The following is a 16162-nucleotide window of genomic DNA, read 5'->3' as shown; positions in this document are numbered from 1 at the left end:
GGGAGATCATTGGCAATGATGGTGATTGAATCCAGGGCTTTTTCAGGCAAAGTGGACACTCAATGCATGCAGCTATTCCTCCAGCCCCAAGGCCCTTGAGATTCGGGTACAATTATACAAAACCACTGCATCCCAGAGAATCCAATATCTTTCCAATATTTCTATAGATTTTTAGGGACTTTAGTTTTCTAGGTCATCGACACATGAAGTTGTCCCAGGAACATATAACATCCATCCTCTGACCCCTGAGTCAACCTCACCTAACTTCTTTCCTCTAACAACAAAGACATGAGTTTTAAAATAACATGATTTCTTACTGAATCTGTTTTGAAACATTAGCCAGCAATATTAGTGAATGAATCAAATGAGTGGCTTTATTCTAATGGAAAGAAAACTGTTGATCATTAATTTATTTTGACACTGATGAGCCCCTTTTCCACTCTCCACCCACTCCCTCCAGACATGCAGGCTAAGCAGTTAATGGGGAAAAGAACCCACTTCCCCAGATGCATGGGGTATTTTTTTTTTTTTTTTGCTAGAGAATCTCAGGATTAAGACTTCAATGCTGAAGATCTTGGCTGAAAAGCCTCATATAGTTTAAGGCTGCGATTCTACTGCATCACATTCATATGACTAGACATATGTTTAGTTTGACATATGACTAGCAGAGCTGAGATATCATTCTGCAGGTTTAGACTGAAGAGTACAAATAGACAACTGCAAAGTAGAAGCACCCCAAGCTACCCAGGAGCAAGAATACCTAGGTAAGAAGCATGTAATTCAAATGCCTACAGTAATTACAGATGTACTTAAAAAGAAGAAAAAGCATGGGTGTTCCATTTCTCCGAATCTATTATCACTGGGTGTTTGAAGTCATCATTATGCCAGGATGGTGCTACTGTAATCAGAATATACACCACGCCAACAGAATGCTTACTCTTTCTCTCTAGGGGAAGGAGAGTAAAGGTTTAACCAGCCTGTTGAGACTCAGAGGGTTAAGAGTGAGGAGGAAAGGCGGCTCTCTCTCGCTCTCTGGGTCCCTGGAGGACGGTTCTGCTGACTTTCCTCTTTCTCTGGGACCGCCTGCTACAGAGAGGGAAAAGATGCAGCCTGTGAGGTAAGCAGGAGGAGTTAATGAGCTGCCACTTATTAGTGCTTCAAAAGAAAGCCATTGTCCTTGAGGCTCATTTGTAAAGGGGGTTTTAAGTGCACGCTTGGGGAATAAAGCCTCAGCCTTCAGAACAGAGAGGGAAACAAACAAGCAAACAAAAACCCAGAAAGCTGAAGTGTGCCGTGGTTGGCGGGAAAGGGGGACGAGCGTGGAGACAGGTGGAGGAGCACTGTCTTCCAGGGCGTCCTGTGTCCCAGCCCCCTCCAAGGGCCCTGGGACATAAGACTGGGGTCTAGAGACTCAGGCCAGCTCCCACTGGTAAATGAGGGGTGCTTATTCCTCCTCGTGTAGCCAAGGTGGGTCAATGATTAAGTCTTTGAAGTTAGCTTAGTTTTTGCTGCCCTGTATTGGCTTTTAAGAAGCTCCAGTAGAACACTGGAAACAGGGGGCTGGAGCGATAGCACAGCGGGTAGGGCGTTTGCCTTGCACGAGGTCGACCTGGGTTCGAATCCCAGCATCCCATATGGTCCCCTGAGCACCGCCAGGGGTAATTCCTGAGTGCCTGAGCCAGGAATGACCCCTGTGCATTGCCAGGTGTGATCCAAAAAGCAAAAAAAGAAAAAAAGAACACTGGAAACAACCCAAAAGCCCACAAATGGCTGGGTAGGATAAAGACGTGGTATTTACATACAATAGAAGGAGGGACTTCCGGCCACTCCACCCCACAGGGATGAGCTGCGAAGACTTTAAGCCAAATGAAATGAGCCCAGATCAAAGGACAAATATTGCTTGAGTTCACTTACATGAGGGTCCAGGAGTGGCCAGATTCCTGAACATATATAGCACCTGGTGGCTGTTGGGGTGTGGGCAGATTGTTAAATGGGCATAATGACAAAAATTTCTAGAACACCAGTGTAAATGTATTTTATGCCACTCAACTGTACTCTTAAAAATGGTTGAAACAGAAAAAAGGAAAGAAAAAGAAATAAACAAATGGTTAAAATAGAGCCAGGGAAATAGTGCAAGGTAGGTGCTTGCCTCGTATGTGGACAAGCCTGGTTAGATTGTCAGGACCACATAGATTAGTCCCCTGAACACTGCCAGGTGTGATCCCTGAGCACACAGCCAGGACTAAGCCCTGATCACTTTCAGATGTGGCCCCAGAACAAAACCAAAACAAAAATATGATGAAAATAAGTAAGACATTTTTGCTACACATGTATTATCCAAATTTTTTTTTCTATTTTTGTTTTTGTCCTCACAAAAACATACATTTCACATCCAGTTTTGTAGGACATTTGTCCTGTGTTTGCTTAAGCAGGTTGAAAACTTTTTGTCCTTCTAAAATGAACCCGCCATGCTCATGTTCGAAAGAAGAAAGAAGAAAACTGTTCTTTCTGTGATGAGTAGTGAAGGTAACTTACGCTCCTTTGACCTTTTGTATTCTAAGAGAGACATACCCACTTCCTGGCAATTTTAGGTCCTGATAAAACCACCTATTACATGTACCATACACTTAACACTTGCTATAATATAACACCTCCCCCTGAAGTAGACTTGGGCCAGAGAGATAGTACAGGAAGTAAGGCACTGCCCTTGCCTTTGGCTGATCTCTGTTGAATCCTCAGCACCACAAATGGTCCCCAACACCTCCAGGGGTGATCCCTGTGCACAGAGGCAGAAATAGCCCCTAAACACCATTGGGTGGGATCCAAAGCCCTCCTCCCCCCAACATAAAAATCTAAATGCTGCATCTCCAAGAGTTCTAAAATTATACTCAGATAACACTATGGGGAAGGAGATTTGCACATCATTTGGAGCAGGAAACAGGAGTCACTTTCCAAATTTTAAACAAAGGAATTAACACAGGGAATTAAGTGCTAATAAAATCCCCCGGGCAAAGCTTGGTCTCCAGAAATGAGTCCAAAATGGCTCCTCAGTGTCTCCTTACTGGGTAGACACCCCTCCAAGGCCAGGACAATGGATTTAAACACACGTGTTCATATTTGGAGTGTGACAGCAGGAAATGAAAATCAAGTAGCTGAACATGACATTCAACTTCCTGTCTGCAGTAATGCTTCTCATCACACGGAAAGCTGGGAAACGGCCATGATAACAGGACTACCAGGAAACTTCACATTTTATGACTTTGCCAACAGAATCAGTCAAAAGTCAGGAAAACGCCCCCCTTTCATTTCCACTTCCCAGACCTCATACAAATATGCCACATTCCTGAAAAGTCGCTTATGAGAAATGCAAATTTCCAAATTAAAGGAAAATAGATGAAAAGGACTATTGGATAAAAGATTGAATTGGCGAGTCCATAATGCCCACTACACTGAAGATTGCTTACCACAGGGAGTGATCGCTATAGAGTTAGTACTTAAGTACTTGAGTCCTACCTCTGGCATGGTGCTCGGAAAATGCCTGACACAACTTAATGCTCAACAAATACCCATTAAAGAATGAATTGACGAATACTAGTTGGTGGATATCATAAAAATGAGTCACCATGGGGACCAGGAATGTATGTCAAAGGACTGGAACCTATACGCTGACCCCCAGTTCCACTCCCAGGACCCCATCTTGCCCCTCACTCCACTTTTTGTACCGATGGGCTCCAGCAACACCCAGGGCTTAGCATTGAACAGTCTGCACAGGTGGGTCTAGCTACCCAGAGTATCCTGCCCGCATGGCAGAGCCTGGCAAGCTACCCGTGGCGTATTCAATATGCCAAAAACAGTAACAATAAGTCTCTCAATGGAGACGTGGCTGGTGCCCACTCGAGCAAATTGATGAAGGATGGGACGACAGTGCTACAGTGCTACAGCTGGGCCAACTATGGCTGGGAGTAGCCTGATTTCCTAAACACTTTTTGGGACCCCTATCCCCACCAAATAATAAATAAATGACAAATTATAATGCGTTTTAATTTTTTTTTAATTCCTAAATGACAATATGATTGCTTCAAATATAGACTGCCTGTTCTTGGCTATCTTATTTTCATTTTGTTTGTTTCTAAGGAACTTTTGGAAAACTCAATAAGGAAAATTCAAATGTGAGAATGGAAGAAAGCTAGGGTTTTCCTCTGTCCTTTTTATTCAACAACAAGTTTTATTTTCAAACTTTTGTGGTTGTTGCTAAGTGTTTCCGCCAAGGAAAAGTTCCTATTTTATTTGCGGAAACTGAAGGCTTCATAAAGAGAAAGCTTTGAAGTCTGGAATCACAAAAGGGAAATTTTAGGCAAAGGCTCTTTATTTAGCCCAGGAGGGCAGCAACTTTGAATAGGTGATAAGGAGCTCGGCCTGGATCGGGCCAGCCTCTGAGCCTTTGTTCTGATTAATAGCACATTCAACAGCATTTTCCAGAGACATATTCCCTTCTCTTTCCCACTTACAGGCACACAACCTCATTCCTTTATCCCCAGCAAAAGATTATTCACAGATTTTCATCCCTTAAATTGGAATTAATTAGGATTGGCTCTAAATTTCTAAATGGTCAGAGAATATCAGAGCCAAAAGAAATGTTACGGATTATATCATCCTTCCTTCTTGTTTGGAAAGGAAGAAACTCAAGTACCGTGAGCTTGAGATTATTCTGTGTACTCAGCACCCATTCCTTCCTTTAGTGACATTGTCTCACATGCATTTGTTCCTTGAGTGGATAAGGAGCTGCTGTGACACACACAGTGAGTGCTCGTCTCTGGGACCGCTGGCACACCTTCAACTCCGAGACTCCAGCGATAAGCCTCTACCCAGGTATAGTCCCTAACTGCATGGGGCTAAAACTCACATTGCAAGTGTTATGATGCACATTGGTGTTTGCTTATTACCTCCTTGGAGTTTCCTCAGCCAAACTCAACCCCTTCCTCTCTTCACGTTAAACTCCTACCCATGCTTCAAAGCCCAAGTAAAAAGTTATGGTTACCCTTTAAGGAGTAAAACATCTTATTTATACCAATATAAACTGATAGCCACAGAAAATATGTCATCATTCTGTTTTATTAGTTAACAAAAATCATTTCATTCTAATTTGGGAGGACACAAATTCTAGTGTAAACTGATGCATTCTGAGACATTTCTAATGCATTGATTAATGTGAGGTAAAAGTAAATGAGCAAATTATTATCAATATTTCTCTTCTAACTGAATTCATACATTTTTCTGAGAATGGAACCCAGAACCACTAACAAGTTTCTGGATGCAAGCATAGAGCTTAAAAGGAAATGTTTTAAGTAAAATAAATAATTTTTTAGTCTAATTTTTAATCTAAGTTTTACAAACACAAACACTAATTGTGTTATATGTATAAACTACATGTATCATAATAAAATGTAAGTTTTCAATTAAAATATTTTGAAATATCGAGTATCACCTTACTGATACCACCCAAACAACTGCAATACACAATTCAGATGCATTTTGAGATGAGCAAAAAAAAAAAAAAGAAATGCTTTAAAAATGGACATGCAATCTTATGTTATTTCTAACTAAAAAATTAAATATATAAAATATAGCCTACAAAAAAAAAAAGCTATGGTTACCTTCTCAATGCTTGTGCCTCCCTCTGCTCCCATTTTTACATGGAACCCCGTAATGTCCAGCATGATGGTGTGAGTAGGTGAAGCCATTGGAAGGTTCTTCTGTAATGAGAGCAGAAGTCCAGGATGTTCGCCTTCCTGAAAGAAGCCCCACAAGGCCTCCTTCCACCATGTAAGATGTAAGGTCCGTGAACCAGGGGATACAGCGCTGCAGTCCAGCTGGTGTGTTTGAGGCCTTGGGTCAGTTGGCACAGCAAACAAAACAAGAAGTCTATGACCCAGAAAAGGTCCCTCGTCCCACAGTGCTGGTGCTCTGATCTTAGTCTCCAGCATCCTTCTCTGTGAACAATAAAGTTATGTTGTGTAAAGGTTACTCATATTGTGGTCATTTGTTTCAGCAACCTGCAACAGACAAACAGACCCCATTCAAACTCTCAACCCCTGTAGAGCTTTGGATTTCGTTTTCTTCTCTAGGTGTCAGGTAGCCTTCTGGCCAGCAAGATAAGATGTAGGTGGGCACGTATGGACTAATTCCCATGGAAGCCCTTTTGCTCTAAGCCCCAAGATCACTAGATTCAAAAGAGTAGATCCTGGCATCATATGCTCCTCCCTTTTCCCTTAGCACCAGCATATCTGGGTGGATCCTGGAAGCATCCCTGACCTCTACACACCCATGCATCACTAGGTACCTTTTGTTGTTATTTGTTTGTCTTTGGGGGGGGGTGCGAGGGGGTTTGGGTCACACCCGAAGATGCACAAGGGTTACTCCTGGCTTATGCACTCAGGAATTACTCCTGGTGGTGCTCGGGGGACCATATGGGATCCTGGGAATCAAACCCAGGTCGGCTGCATGCAAGGCAAATGCCCTGCCCGCTGTGCTATCGCTCCAGCCCCATCACTAGGCATCTTAACAGCTGGTGGAGCACAGTACAGGCTCAGAAGGACAACTGACAGGAAGGGGCAGGGCATTCTAGACACCAGAATGATCTGACAAAAGTGCAGAGTAGAAAATAAAGAAAGCATGGAAGAAAAAGTCAAGTAGTGCTTTTTTTTTGAAGGAGAGAGGTGCTGGACCCCAGCCAGGGGTGCTCAGGGCATTCTCCTGGCTCTCGGAGCTTGTGGTTCACTCCTGGCCATGCTCCAGGACCTGTGAGACGCTGGGACTGGAACCTGGCCTCCATCTCTGCTCGGTCCATGGCACTCTCTCCCCAGCCGCCGAGCGGTCCGTTTTCATTAAACTTCCTATTCCATAATGTGTTGTGGAAGATCAACCACATCATCAAGGCCAGATGATGCAAGCCTTGAATGTCAAACTAAATATTTCGGACTAGACAAGAAAGGGGAAAAAAAACCCTCAAACAATAAAAAGCTGGAGGTATTTAAACAATAGCATGACAAGATCAGAACAGCTGTTGAGGAAGATGGATTAAATACTCAGAACCAGCCACAGAAGGCAGGAAAATCAATTGATTTGTGTGTCACAAAGGATTCTTGGTTGTGATTGAAAATGCTACTCAAACTGGCTCGGGCAAATAGGAGTTTTACGAGATTGCCAAATTTTTCTTTTTCTGCAACTTTGCCCCTTCTCTTTCTCTGAAAACTCAGAAGGCTTCTCAGGGGCTAGTAACGGCGGAAACAGACTAGCTTGAGGTTGGAATTAGGAAGCGGTGATCACTTCTCTCTTGGAGAAGCTGCCCCCTTGCATAGTATTGGCCCTAATTGGCTCTGATCAGAAAAAGCAGAACCTTAAGAAATTTTCGAGCTAGTAAAGACTCAAGACCCCTTCTGGAGCATTCCAGCCAGCAGAGAATGTACAGTAGCCACCATTTCAATCCCCAATGCAATAAATTGGTCTTTATTCCACAATGAACTGAACTGCATACCCTCAATGATATTTCTATGTCATTTTCTGTATACCCAACACATGTGCTTTGTACGTTCCTCATTTCTGCATGGTTGCTCATGAATATGTAATGATTTTTCTGACAAGTTACTAGAATGTGTATATGCTGGTACGTCACTATACCTCTGCTAGACCCAAACCCAGACCCCTAACTTCCTCTCTTTGAAGTTCTTCTCCTGTTCAGACCTCCTTCCCAACTTAAGTTGTTTCATTATCACTAAATCAAATGAAGAAAATTCTCTGCTGTAGTCAGTTATTCCCATGCTTATTCCAGGATGACAAGATGATGCAGTCAAACTGTCCAGGAAAGATCTGGCATTTTGTTGGTTTTAGGCCATAGCCATTGGTACGAAGGGCTTACCCCTGGCTCTGCGCTCAGGGGATCATGTGTGATGCCAGGGATCAAACCAACCAGGGTAGGCCACATGCAGTGGAAGCACCTTAACCCCTGTGCTATCTCTGGTCCTTAGAGAGCTAATGGTTCTTTACTTAGTATTATATAGCAAAGAATCTGGCTGGTCTTTTTCTTGGGCTCCTGGGAGATAACTCTAAATACTTGGAATTTCCTGAACAATAGGAGTGTTTTTTGTTCTTTTTTTTTTTTTTTTTAAATTCACTGTGGACCTGAATCAGTTTTGCTGTTTGTTTGCATAGGAAGCAGCCTCTAGATAATTCATGCTCAGACATTAACTCCTGGGTGGGTCTGGCCAAGTCAGAAAGACCAATCATGGGAGTAGAGGAATTCAAACCGCAGCCTGACCTCCCCAACGAGGAGAAGAGGATGGAGATAAAATTTAATCCCATGGCGAATCAATCATCCCTAAATAATGACATCACAGTAAAAATAAGAGACCAGGAAGTTTGTGAGACCGGCCTGGTCAGCACCACTCTATGCCTGGGACTTGGCCAGCCAGGGCCAGGAGGGAGCTGAGTTCAGGTCCTGTGAAGAAGGTAGACGCAGGAGCTTCTCCGGAGAGCAACTGACCCAGACCTTGTCAGATTCATCTCTTTCGGTTGGAGCAATTTTTTATTCTTTTCTGCTAAAATGAAACATCGACCATAATTATCATGGTTTCCGGAGATTGTAACTGGGAAGGTTTGATTCTACTTCTGCTTGTGGGTCCCTCAAAGGAGGGACTCGATAGTTTGAAAGAAAACTTCAGTGGCAATAAATCAGCAGATTGAAAGAAGCAGACGCAGGCCCTCAAGGCAAAACCAGTCTTGTCTGCACAGTCACAAAAAGGGTTTTTGTTTCTTGTTTGTGGACGCACCCAGCAGTGCTCAGGGCTTACCTTTGATTCTATGCTCAGGGCTCACTTCCAGTGAATGTCAGGAGACCATTTGTTGTGCTGGGAATTAAGTCAGGATATATGCAAGGCTCGTACCTTCCCCCGTACTATCTCTTGGCCCCAAGAAGGGTTTTCAGAAGTACATTTTAATAAGGTGGGTTGATCTGGTAGGGGCCAGGGTGGTCTATGAATTAAGGAGCTGATTCCCCGAGGTACACTTCTGCTGTGACCATGAATAAATATTTCTAACTATGGTTTCCATCTTCTTCTCCTTTAGGGCAAGAGTCAAGGATGTTCTGGATATTTTCAGCCAACCCAAACGGAGTAGGTTTTCTGGTTTCTAACACTGAAGTCAACTCTTAATTTCTCCGGGCAGGCTTCAAATCTACTGTAAGCATACATATCATTAATTTTTTAACTACACATTTCTAAAGAGACAGACCTCTTTGTGATTAATGAATTCTGAAAGCTTGAAATTAACATTTTCCAGCATTACCATACCCTGGAGTCAATTTCTATCTCTTCTCCTTAATCTTCTTTCTGATATGCTGGTCTATAATTTGTTTCTTTAACTAGGTCATAACTGCTTATTAATCACTATTAGAGCCTCATTTTCCTGAAAGCGCTCATGACCAGGCCAACAAGAGAGAATAGGGGTGAAGGCGTGTGCTTCCTTTGCATGTGACTGACACTGATTTGAATCCCAATAACCATATATGGTTCTCGGGGCACTGCCAGGGCTCACTCCAGAACAAAGAGTCGGGAACAGCCCCTGAGCACCACCAAGTGTGCCTCCCACACCCAAGTATACCCACGACGAGCATTATTTAGTCTAGCATAGAGAATGACATAAATTTCATTTGTCACTGTTAACATTTATACAAATATGGAATGTGCTACCGAGAGGAAATTGAAGCTGAACCGAAGAAATTAAGAGTTGAATATAATATACAAAGCAGAAACCTCGCCAGGCAGGGATGGTGTGCAAATGTTGAGAATGTCCCTCTTATCTTTTCCTGAAGGATGAGAGAGCAGAAAGCTTCATCGGACCTCTTAACAGACACAGCCAAGGATCAACCTTTCAGTGAATTCACTGTGCTTGTAACGGGCGGTTGGGACATGTGCTATATGGAAATGCAGACAAGATGCTTTGGGGAGGGACAAAAGTCCTCCATCCTCTCAGGTTGCTATCTCTGAAATAAGCCTATTAACTTTTTTTTTTTTTTTGCATCAACTCTTGTCTTTGAAAACTGACCTTGAGGCAGGAAGCTCCTGTACTTGGTTTGGCTAACAAAATCAGGATCAGTTTCAAGATAATTCTTTTTGAGTTTTAAAGAAAGCAAAAAGCCTCGATTCCAAGAGTAATTTTTATATTGGGTTTGGAAAATTTGATTCTACAGAAATAAAAAGAATACTGTCATTTTTTTTTCCCCATGGCCTTTCACTTTTGATATTATTTTTTTTCTTTTTCTGCTATATCTGGTGGCACTCAGGCATTCTCCTCCTGGCTCTGAGCTCAGGGGTCATGCCTGGCAGGACTCAGGGGATCATATGTGGTGCTGGGGACAGAACCCGGATTAGCTGCATGCAAGGCCAGTACATTAACCTTGGTACTATCATCTCTCCAGCCCTCACACCATTACTGTTCTTAGAATAATTGTGGGAAGTCACTTGGCTCTGTCTTCTTTCCCTTATCTGGAAAGCATGCATAGTATTAACTGCTTAGATTTTCTTTTTACTAAGTGGTAAGGTGGTGGTGGCGGGGGAGGGCGCAGGGAATCAAATTCCAGGCCTGGAGAGATGGTTCAATGGGCTGAGCACAGGCTTTTTATGTAGGAGGTCCAGGGTCCGTCCCGACCCTGCAGAGTCCCCAGGGCACCATCAGGAGTGACCCCCAAGTGCCAAGCTGGTAGTTGTCCCCAAGTACTGCTGAGTATGGCCCTAAACTAAATTCCACTTCCTAGGGAAAAGTTGTTTATGAGTTTGATGCTTTTATTTTAACAGTTATGGCATCGGAACTAGCAAATGACAAAATGCTGGAGTAGAATTCTGAGCATATGGACTTGACACGAGAGGGGGTGTCTCTGTCTCAGACACTCTGTGGAAGCGAAATGTACCCATAGGAGGAATTATGCAGCCAGCTCTCTCAGCGAACAGAGAGAATTTGTGCGCTATACACATTTAGCAGAGGCGGATGAGTAGGGAAAGACGCCGGGAGGTGCTCGGGGGATGTTCCTGGCTCTGTGCTCAGGGGTGACCCCTGGCTCCATGGACCGGGTAGCCCAGCATTTAAACTGGAGCTGGCTGCATGCAAGACAAGCGCCTCCCCTCCTGTACTATCCAGCCCTGCTGTACACATGTAACACATGTAACACATGTGTACATGTTTCTCCTTTTTTCATTTCTGTTTGGTTTGGTGGGGTCACTCGGGATGGTATTTGGTTTTTGGGCTACTCCCAGCCCAGTCAGTGCTCAGACGTCACTTCCAGGGGTGCTCAGGGGCAAACTGGTGCTGGAATTAAACCTGGACCTCCTGCGTACAAAGCATGAAAGCCAGCCCATCAGATTCTCTCTCCAGCTTGTTATTTTTTTTCTAGCTGGGGGAGGGAGGATGGGGGAGGGCTACTAAGGAATGCTCAACGGGGCCCATGCTTAATAATTATTGCTCAAACTGGCAGGGGTTCGATGCTCTAGCCCAGCAGTGCTCTGTCACTCAGGCTCAGAGGTCCTGGAAGTCACAGAGCAAACCAGAGATTCTGGGAGCGGGGTACAAATCGGGATCAAACACAGATGTTGCGCATCGTCCCGGACTCCCGGGGGACCATGCAGTGCCGGGCATCCAACTGCAAAGCACACGCTCTAGTCCCTTATTTCTCTGGCTCTAAACTTGGAATTTTTGAAAGACTTCATCAATAAACTGAATACAAATTTCTTGAAACTAAACAGAAGATTTAATCATGGCTTCACATATACTTGCCTCAAAGTTGCCAATCTATGCAAAGAGCTACAAGAATTGTGGTTGAGGGGCTGGATCGATAGCACAGTGGGGAGGGCATTTGCCTTACACACGTTCAATTCCCAGCATCCCATATGGTCCCCCGAGCAATGCCAGGAGTAATTCCTGAGTGCATGAGCCAGGAGTAACCCCTGTGCATCGCTGGGTGTGACCCAAAAAACCAAAAAAAAAAAAAAAAAGAATGGAAGAATTGTGGTTGAAAGGATAGCAAGGCTCCCAGGGTAAACGAACATGGGAGAGATCCGTGAACCATTTTTCTGGACTCAGTGCAGGCCAGAGAGTTGGGGTAGTTTTAACATCATTAAAAATTATAAAAAGAAAAGAACACCCAGTTTTAAAAAATCAAGTCTATTATCACCAGGCCCTTTCACTGCATATGTTGCTTTGTCATTTCAAAGCATTTCCCGAGCCCGGGAAAATGCTCAGGCTCAGAGAGCAGGAATGAAAACATGAGACAGCAGAAAGTCTCCGGACAGCCCAGTTGAAAAGGATCGTAAGCATTCTTAGTGTAATAAATAATGGAGGAGCTGGAAGGCTGCCCACAAAGGCTAAAGTTTCTGGCCAAACGGGAAGACTAGCCAGTGCATTTGTGAAAAAAAAGTCAGATGAAGGAAAACTAGGAGTCGTCCAAGGCAAGTTTATTGTGTAAAATTCCACAAGAAATTATATAACCCATTCTCACACAAACGATGCTTGTTTCAAACTTTCCCCATATTTCTTCACGCAGGTGGAAATGGAAAGGTGAGCTAGGAGTGAGTTCCTACTTGGCTAAGGGAAACTCTCATGTTGCATTGCTCATCAGAGTGATCCAACGCAAAGCACAGGGAACAAAACCCAGTCATGGAGCGCAGGAAGACAGCTTGGAAGGCTGGGGCTCCGGGGTTCCCAAGCACCGCATGATCCCCCACTTCTGAGCCACTGGACAAGGCCTCCCGACACTGCTCTCTGCCACACCAGCACTGCCCAGTGTGGTTGTAGAACCAAACAAAATAAAACAAAGAAATCTATGCCTGATAGGCTTATTCTGTCCCAACCAGGTTTTTTAAGATACCCTTTGAATAGCAGTAGTAAAAATTTTACATCCTCCAGATACTACTTGCTGATTTAAAATGACCATGTGTATCAAGAATAAAAAGGCTCATTCCAGGGCTGGAGAGATAGTACAGGGATTACGGTGCTTGCCTTGCATGGTGCCACCTTCAGTTTGATCCACAACACCCCACATGGTCCCCTGAACACTTCCAGGAGGGATCCTTGAGCACAGAGCCAGGCATAAGCCCTGAGCACCGCCAGGCATGGCCAAATAATAACAACATGGATATAACTTCAGAAAATAAAGTTAAATACTTGCACATGATACTAGTGTATCTGGATAGCTTTATCCAGTTTGAATGAGAAAGTGTTTGCCCATCAGCATGCTAACACGTGAATGTTTGAAGCCTGTGCATTGAGCCAGCAAGATGACTTCAGACGTCCCTGACTCCTGCTACCCACATCCTTGTGTTGTGTCCACATTGAACAGGAATGGCTCCTTCGACCTATAAAATCATGGGGGCAGGAGCAGGGCCAGAGAGACAGTACAGGAGGAAGGCTCTTGCCTCGCATGTGACTGACCTGGTTTGATTCCCACCACTGCAAATAGCTTCCTGAGCCCTATCAGGAGTGATCCTTGAGCACAAAGTCAGGAATAAACCCGAGGCACCACCAGGTGTAGCATCCAACTCCCCCCCCCCCCAAGCTTCCAAATCATGTGGGAATAACTGTGGGAAACTGTCAAAACTTGATCACAAACAATATGGTGCCTCCTATGGTTCCTATGGTGTTTAACTCTTGGCCACATTTTCCTCAAAGTGCAGAAACAGCTGGATAGAAAGAAAGGAGAAGCTTGGTTGGCATGAAACCAACTCCAGTTGGGAAGCCGTGTCCAGCTAGAATGGGCTGTAGGGCAAGCTTCAGAGAGGAAGTGGGGTCTGGGTGTGCAGCTAGCCGTGTTAGGGTAACATAACAATTCATTCTCGTTTAGCAGCTTCTAGTGCCTAGTCAAGAGAGCCAAGGTTGGCGGGTGCAGTTAAGGAACGTACAGTGGACAGGATGTGCACTGAAAATGGGGAAGAAATGTCGTCAGGAGTGTGCTTTCAGTTTGGCAAAAGGGTGCAAGGGGCCTGCAGGTGAGGAGGGCTCTCTTGCTCGGTCTCTTCTCCCTAGTCCTTCCAGCCAGACCTCTGGGACCCCTCTCAGCAGACAGAAGCTCCTCCCAAGGCTCTGTCTGGGTGTAGTCAGAGTCACGTGACTGTGGCCTGGGCTTCTCCCAGTGGTCCCACATCCTCTGCTCTACACCTATTAGGCCAGTCCGCTGTTTGGTTTGCTTGTTTTTGTTGTTTTTCAGTTCACACTACAGAACCCAGGGCCTCAATATGTGAGATACATATTCTACCACTGTATATGAGATACATACTCGACCCAGGGCCTCAACATATGAGATACATACTTTACCTCAACGTGTGAGACACATACTCTACCTCAACATGTGACATAATCTACCTCAACATGTGAGATACATACTCTACCTCAACATGAGATAATCTACCTCAACATGTGAGATACATGCTCTACCTCAATACATGAGTTACATTCTCTCTCACAGAGCTATACCCCCAGCCTTGTTTGAGCTTTCGTAACCCCAGAGACTCTTTCTTGGGGGAGAAGAGCAGGGGCAGACTTCTGTAAGAGGACGTGTGTCATGTGTGTGGTGCAGGAGGCATCCTGGACCTCATGCCTCTGAGGTGTGAGCTCACAGCCGAGCTCTTGGGGGGATGTGGCAGTGCTTGCAGGCCCATGCGCTGCAGAGGAATCAACCTGGGACTCCTACATGCCAATCATGCACTGCTGCCCTTCGCACCATGTCCCTGGTCTCCAAGAAGTTTTGGTTATTCAAGTGATCAAATGATTCACTGATTGTTCTTTAGTTCTGGAGAAACCAACTGAAATGGCCGGTTGCACAGAAAGAAGGGCACCTCCAAAACCTGCTGTTGGAGAAGGCCATCCTCAGAAAGTCTTCTTTAATTGGTTTGGGATGAAGTGCATCATTCTAATTTTTTAAAATTTATTTATTTTTTAATGAGTGAGTCACCGTGAGGGTACAGTTACAGACACACATTTTTATGCTTTTTTTTTTTCCCTCATGCAATGTTCGAGAGCCCATCCCTCCACCAGTGTCCATTCTCCACCACCAATGAACCCACTATCCCTCCCACTCCCCAATCCCATCCTCCCACCCCACCCCGCCTCTGTGGCAGGACATTCCAGTTTGTTCTCTCTCTCTCATTTTGGGTGTTGTGGTTTGCAGTAGGGGTACTGAGTGGCCATCCTGTTCAGTCTCTAGTCTACTTTCAGCACACATCTCCCTCCCCGTGAGGGATTTCCAATCACATTTTGAAGTGCATCATTCTTTATCAACCTCGTTATATTCCAAAGATTCTGCCTTCACAAGGTCTTCGGATCAGCTCTAACTTCTTAGCCCGCCTCAGTCATGGTTCCACCAGTCAGGTCTGGTCAGGCCTACCCCTGAGATGCCGTAGGGAAACCAGGGAGCTCTGCAAGAGCAGCCAGGGGCACTGGCAGGTGTGGGGACCAGTATCACAGCTCCCAAGAGCCACAGTGTGTCTCTGCCCTCTGCCATCTCTTATGCCACCTCTCCAGGTTGGAGGGGGGGAACAAGAGGAAATCTCCCCCACTTCTCTGGGCTCTGTGCGGGTTGGCCAGGTGATCAAATGAATATCACATAGATGCATAGAGACAAGTCCAAATTTAATTACATACCAAGGGGCAACTGCAGGGATGTCGATTTCAAAAACAATGAAATGGAAAGTTTATATCCTGAGAAAAAGAATGGGCTAGAAACCTGGGTCCTTAGGGAAGAACAAGGAGAACTCACATCACAAGATCTACATGAGAGCTTTGCAGAGGGTGGGGGCTGGGCCCGGAATTTCTCTCCCTGGTCTGCCTTCCATGTTTGGCCACAGAGACAAAAGAGTTATTTCTGGGGGAGACAGGACACCGGTTTAGGGGCTTGACTTGCTGATGGGACACCACAGGATGTGCTGTCTCCCCAAATAGGTTACTTTTGCCAATCACCCTATTTCTGGCTAAGACACTGCACCCCTTTGCAACGCCAATTTCCATTCCTTTAGTTATAGCCGTGGGAAAGGTTTCTTTGGCGAGTAGAGATCGCTGGAAAGGCTAAGTTAGAGCAAGCAAGGCCTCAACTGACTTCGGCTTCAAAAATGTGCCCAAGTGACATGTC

This window comes from Sorex araneus, chromosome 7 (genome assembly GCF_027595985.1).
Source record: "Sorex araneus isolate mSorAra2 chromosome 7, mSorAra2.pri, whole genome shotgun sequence".
Classification (NCBI taxonomy): domain Eukaryota; kingdom Metazoa; phylum Chordata; class Mammalia; order Eulipotyphla; family Soricidae; genus Sorex; species Sorex araneus.
This window is presented reverse-complemented; position numbering follows the sequence as displayed.